This window comes from Echinops telfairi, unplaced genomic scaffold (assembly GCF_000313985.2).
Source record: "Echinops telfairi isolate 266 unplaced genomic scaffold, ASM31398v2 ScPeMD7_1;HRSCAF=3_0, whole genome shotgun sequence".
NCBI lineage: Eukaryota > Metazoa > Chordata > Mammalia > Afrosoricida > Tenrecidae > Echinops > Echinops telfairi.
Window position 1 is genome coordinate 78,491,680 of NW_022103896.1, and position 6,782 is coordinate 78,498,461.

The window sequence follows — 6,782 nt, forward strand, 5'->3', positions numbered from 1 at the left end:
GGTTCGTCCAGGATAAAAATCAAACTCTTTTCTCTAACTGATAAAAAAGAATTATTCAAGCTCCCCCAAATCTTAAAGGAGAACAAAGAGTTCTTAGACTCAGTGCTTTCATGCTTTGATCTTATTCCTCCCATAAAGAACTGGATGTGTCCACGCAATGTTCTGTCTTATCAGGCAGTCATTCTACACAGTTGTTTGTCTGTATTGTTCCGGACACCAGGAAGCCAGCACATAAGGGCAGGTTTCTGTCTTCAAGTGGTTTACCAACCAATGGGGAGAGACTCACTGGACCCACACGAGAACATTGTAATACAGCAGGATGAGAGCCGTGATAAACGATGAGAAGTACAGGCTCACTATGTGTTGGCATCAATCCAATGGCAGTGAGAGCTTTTTGTGTTTGTTTCTTTGTTTTGTATACCAAAAAGGGTGACACACAAACAGAGTCAGAGGAAACAGAAGCTTTACAGTGTCCCTTACAACTACCTCACTTTAATATGGCTATGGAATCAAATTTTGGGAAGGGAAGATAATGGGAAAAGATGAGTCTAGACATGTGAGCAAATGGATCTGAGTCGAAGCCATAGCATTTGAAATGTAACCTGAGTGACAGAAGGGAAGCAAGGAAGTAGGTCAGAGCCATGTTTGGTGATGCTCACTTCAGTATGTCTTGTTTTGTCTTGTCTTGTCAATGGCAGTGAATTACATTTAGTTGAGTTGAAGAGGGTCAGAGAGGAAACCCTCAATGAGATTGACCCAATAGCCAAAAAAAAAAAATCATACACACCCATGGTTTTGAAGATGGTGGAGGAGCGGGCAATGCTTTTTCTATTGCACATAGGTTTTCATGAAAGTAAAATCAATGGCAACAGCAGTGAATAGGCATGGTTCTTCCAAGAAGCCATCGCAATCATTGAGAGCAGAAGTGGTAAGGGTGTATATAATAGGGAAAAAAGGGGTGGACAAACTATAATAGTGTTTTAGACAGTAGAAACAAAATTTGTTTATTAAATTCATGCAGTTGTAAGGGAAGATGTGGTGGTTTCCATCTGTGACAGTTAGGTTTTATATCAATTTGCAGAGATGAAAGCCTTCCCTTGTACTCTGAATTGAAGCCAAAACCTTCCGTTTCTGACCTCTAACTTCACAAGAAATATCAAATTCCTTCCTGCAGTGAACATGCCTGTTCCTGATCTGTTCCCTGCTCTTACATTAATGCCTGAAATGTTTGTAACGGTCTTTGGTCTGAAATGTATGTAAAGGTCTTTGATATGTAATGTATGTAAATGTATTTGGTCTGTGGAAGACTGTGACCTGCAGTCAGAGCCTCAGCTCCATCTTGCGCCTTCATGTAAGTGTAGGCACCACCTTGAGTACTTGACACATTCTGACCACACAAAAGCCCCACTAGCCATGGCCATTCCGGGGAAAACAGAAAGGTGGAGTGACCAGGTAATATGCAGAACATTGAGGAGAGGTAGTTTACTCGCAGGAGAGTAATCGTCACACAAAGGCATTGGGGACTCGGATTAGGCTATCCCTTTACAAAAGACATACAGATGAAGGGCAATTATCCCCTTCTGTGTCCCCTTCTGCTTACTAGTCTTTGGACAAAGGAAGAGACGCCTGACTATTGTTACTACAGATTTGTATCAGTGATCTGGTGAAGAAACCATCACAAAGGTCCAATAGCATGTAGCACAAATGTGGAAGGCTGGAGCTTCTACTGGTTTTAAATTTCCTATATATTGTTGGTTTTGTAATATTCACTCTGGCTAATAATGTTAAGATGGCATAGCCATCTACTTCCCACTTCTGTTTTATCTTTGCTACATATGCTGAATTAGAAATCTCATTTCTTCATTTTTTTAATCACTCCTGATTGCCCATGTGAGCCCTGACTTGGAAAACTCCAATACTTGTTCCTTGGTTTGGGTTCACCCACCTCCTTCCACCTGTCCTCTTCTGCTCCAAGAGTTCCTGTAGACAGTTCTAATCCTTTTTCTTTGATTTACAGGTCAGGCATCATTGTTTTTAGCCCTCCTGGCCTCCAAAATTAAGGTCAGCATTGCTTCCATACAGCCCTGTATGAAATAGTTACTGCTTTGTTAATAATCCCCCCGGTTTACCAGGTAAAAACAACAAACATGTATTCTCTCATCCCAACGTCTTTTCTAGGTGGCGTGTCCAGGTTCCATCAGGAGGCTCAGGAGGCGGCAGTCAGATGTCAGGCGGGGCTGCCATCAGGTCCACCTTGACTGGACTGAGAGAGTCCACTTCGGAAATCACTTCTGTGGTTGGTGGCACGACACTTCACTTCTTTACCACCGACTTTACTGCAGGCCTGCTCACGGCGCTGCTTCCTCAGAAATGGCTGGACCAGGAGAGGTGGGCCAACTACAAAGCCCTGATTGCATTATCTAATCTTGAAAAAGACAGACTATTGTTTCTGCCAAATTCTATGAATCTCACAGACTGTCTCAGGTGTAACGGCAGAGGACAATGCACAAAGCTGAATACAGAGGGCCGGATTAGAAGCTGCCTACCAGTCTCCTAACCAGCCTCTCAGCGAGTTATCGAGTTGACTGTGATTCGCGGAGCCTCAGAGGTGGCACGGTAGATCTGCACACCTTGAGCTCTTCAATGGCTGATGTTTGGGCAGTTGATCATTTGGCCCTTCTTCCAAAGGGCCTCTCGATGGACTTGAACCCCCAACCCTTGGTCAGCAGCTGAACACATGAAGTATTTGTACTATGCAGGGGATCCAATTAGTCCACAAGGGGTATAGATAAATATTTAATAATAATCCATAAATTAATGAATGAGTGAAAAGTAAACACGTTTCTGGAAAGTTTTGGCCTAATTACTCTGGAGAATGTAGTAATATAAAAAAACTAATTCACCACCCATTTAATATACTTGTCTATTAAAAAACATCATAATCTCTGGGATATTAAAGTTTCCTTTGCAATGAGGAGTGGCTAAACAGCAAAGCGTTCTTTATTCCCAGGAGTATGCTAAGACGGGAAATTTCTTTGAGATAACATCCACATTATCACTTTACACCGTGGAAAGAAAACTAAAGACAGACTGCTGTCCACAGACTCTCATGCTTTCTGTGTGGTTTGACTGTTCGCATCACGGGTACTTTACAATATTTAGGCTGATTAAAGAGTAAAGGACAATACTGTCTGGAATAGCAGGTCCATTAAGCGAGAAAATGAAAATCATAAACAATGTAAAAGATATTAAACCATTTTACCTTTCAGTGGACTTGGAATAATGTAGAAGACAAAGCTGAGCTTGGTGATATGCCATCCACAAACTTCATTATTATAATAATAGGTCTGTCTACTGGCACTATGTTCTAGCTATGCTACATTAAATGCCACTTAGCTGTGCCACCAAAATGTTAGCTCCTAGTCGCAATTGATAAGCATTTATCACTTGCATATTAATGGAATCAATTGGCATAAGATAGAATAAATATATGATGTGAGGTTACTTTAGATTGTTAATGTGCTAAAGACTGAACAAATAAGAAAAACATCATTATTAAGTTAATCACCTTGAAATTGCAACATTAAAAAAGAAAATGGTAAAACTTCAAAAAGCCCTGATGCTCTGCTGCTAACCAAGATGTCAGTGGTTTAAACCCAGTGATTGCTCCCTGGGAGAAGGAAGTGGCCTTTGGTTTCAGTAAAGATTTGCAGCCTTGGAAAGCTTATTAAGGAGGAGTCCACATAGGTGCTCTGGGACTGCTGTGAGTCAGAATCACCTTGCCAGCAACAGCTTCCCGTGCTAGACCCAAACAAGGAATCCTGCTGACACAGTGATTCAGCATTCAGTCCCGAACCAGAGTTGGAGGTTCAAATCCATCAGACACTCCATGGGAGAAGGATGGGGCATTAGAACCCATATGGGTAAGGTGACCAGACGTCCCGCTTTTGGCGGGACAGTCCCGAATTTTGACATTTTTTAAAAGTCCTGATTTTTGGGAAGAATGCACGACAAGCTAGGTCATGGTCTATTTGGTCCATGTAGAACAAATTTTTAATCAAGAACCACCCCCACCCCGCCATCAATGGTGTACCGCTTTAAATCTGGTCACCTTACCTATGGCGCAGTTCTACTCTGTCCTAAAAGGTTACCATCCAGCAAAATTGACTTGACAGGACTAGGATTTTTTGGTTTTGTTTTGCTTTGCTTTGTTAATATCCGAGTACACTCAAACACTCACTGCCATTCAGGCAACTCCAACACTTAGGGACCTTATGGGTTCCCCAGATTGCAAATCCGTATGAGGAGAAAGCTTCCTCCCATGAAGCAGCTGGTGGTTCAAGGTTGACCTTGCAACAGCTGACCTTGCAGTCAGCAGCCCAATGCTTAACCCAATATGCCAGCAATGTTCCTGGGTACTAAACTAATGTTCATTCAAGGAATAGTTACTGAGTATCTACAGTTCGCTGACTACCAGAGAGCTCGACGTTTTTTAAAAACAATAAACTACTTTTATAAGGTAAAGACTAAATCTCGGGTAACTATCTTACTGAGACTAAGTCATAGATAACTCTGATGCTATACTTAACAAGCTACATTTTGTGCACATTAAATTAATCAGGTAATAAAGGACAATTTATTTAGAGACTACAAAATATGGAATGATACTGAGAAAACAATATTTCTTAATACATTAAAAATACATATACCTAGTTTTTATTTTATTTTAAACAAACTCTGACTTCATTTATATGGAAAATTGAATCTATCTATTATACGCTACATATTTTACAAAGGTTTATTTTTTTTAATTTTGAAAAAGCATTGCAAGGCAACACTTCTTTATAAATATCTTTTCCCCCCCAGACAAATAAAGGATCTATAAATCCAAGTTATCTGCATTGCAGCTAGTAGAGCAAATAAACCATTTGCTACTTGAGGCTTTCAGCAAAATAGAAAGTTATATTTCATTCTCACAAGTGTGATGATTCCATTTATCAAATAGTTAATCTTCAAAGGTCTCACTGTTCTTACAGTGAGCAGTCAAAAATTTTGCTTTTTTTCCTACTTTTCCTTATGGCTTTTAAATTATTTGTAAGGTTTAATTTGTTAAGGCAACTTAAAGAAGGCTGGTGGCTCAAAATTTAACTCTCATAATGAACAAATATGCTAAAACAGATCATTACTTAACTAATAAAACAACCTGTCCTTAATGTGCTGTTGTTGAATACCATTGAGTTGATTTGACAAATAACTACCTTATAGGACAGAATAAAACTGCCCCCTAGAAGGTAAGAAAGTGCATTCTTTGCAGAAACACGGTGCCAGGTCATCATTCTACACAATGGCTGGTGATTTTGAGGCACCGATTTTGTTTGGTTGGCAGCTGATAATTTCATCACACTGCCACCTGGGCACCTTCCACCTTCACTCTGCATGCTGAGAACTCAAAACATGTGCCTTGCACTCAAATCAATTGCAGTTTTGAATTGCTGGCAAGAAAGTCAGTTTGAATTAGTGAGAGAAGATGATACAATATGATTTTTCTAAAGCATGTAATATTTTTTACTTATAATATCATTTTTGGATTTCAATTCCTATTAAACATTTCCATTTAGAGAGCCTACTGAGTTTGTTTAATGAAGGCTTGTATTGAATTAGTTGATGGATTTCCTTATTCTCCTTCATATGACCTTCAAAGCCTACAAAAGGCCCTTGGAGTAGTATGTCTATAGCTAAGGTTTGCAGATGTCCATAAACTTTGCCCCCATAATATGGGTTTGCCTGGAAAAAATATGTTTGCATAAGTAAATGTTCAAAAAATAAAACAAGGGAAAAAATTACTGACATAATTCTACCCAGTCTCTAATATCAAAAGGTAAATTTGGGTCAGTAAGAAGCTAATCAAACAGCTTTCAAAACTACTGATCACTACAAAAAGAATTACTTGTATGTTGTATAGAAAAACTCATTGTTTTCTCCATGGACATTATCTTCTAAAGCAAAAAGATTTACTTACACCTTTGCATTGTTCTTCTAAGCCAAGACAGTCATGTCCCCAATCTCTCTTCCTCAGATCATCCTTCCACAAGCCAAGCATGCTCTTAAAAAATGGACAGCAGGTCCACCCACTGACATGACTTATCCACAACAAATTACCTTTGGGAAAACACATTTCCTTGAAAACTAAATTCAATGAACCCCAATGGACACAATAAAAGTCAAGATTGTCCATTTTTAAGTACTTATACCAAATCTCAATAATCCTGAAGCAATCTTGGCATCTGAGGTCAAGATATTTAATAGATGGGTCCTGAACTGAAAATCTTCTCAATGTGTAGAACAGGAATCCATGAAATACGACTACCCTGTGGCATTAGGTTTAAATGGCAATTTTTGTTCATAGATGAACTCTGGAAACAGACTGTGTAAGAGCATTCTGTGACTTCCATTAGAGACTGTGTTTTCCTGCCTCGTTTCTTTTTTATACAACTGTGAGATACAGTTAAGCAGCAGCTGTTACTCAGATAACATACACTAAAACAGATTTGCTCTCCTAGTCAGCAAAACAGAGATATGCATTGTTTGCCTCTGCCTTAAAAATCGATGAAGGCTTCCTCTGCGATTGACTTACAGCACACACCAGGCGAGTCTATCCTCACTAGTAATCTCAGCTGAGCACAGCCAGGGAAAACCAGCAGAGTGAGCGAATCTTCGTAGTGGCAACTTCCGTGGCTCAGAGCGCTCAGGTTTCCAATTCCTGCAAAGAAGGGTTCTCTTCA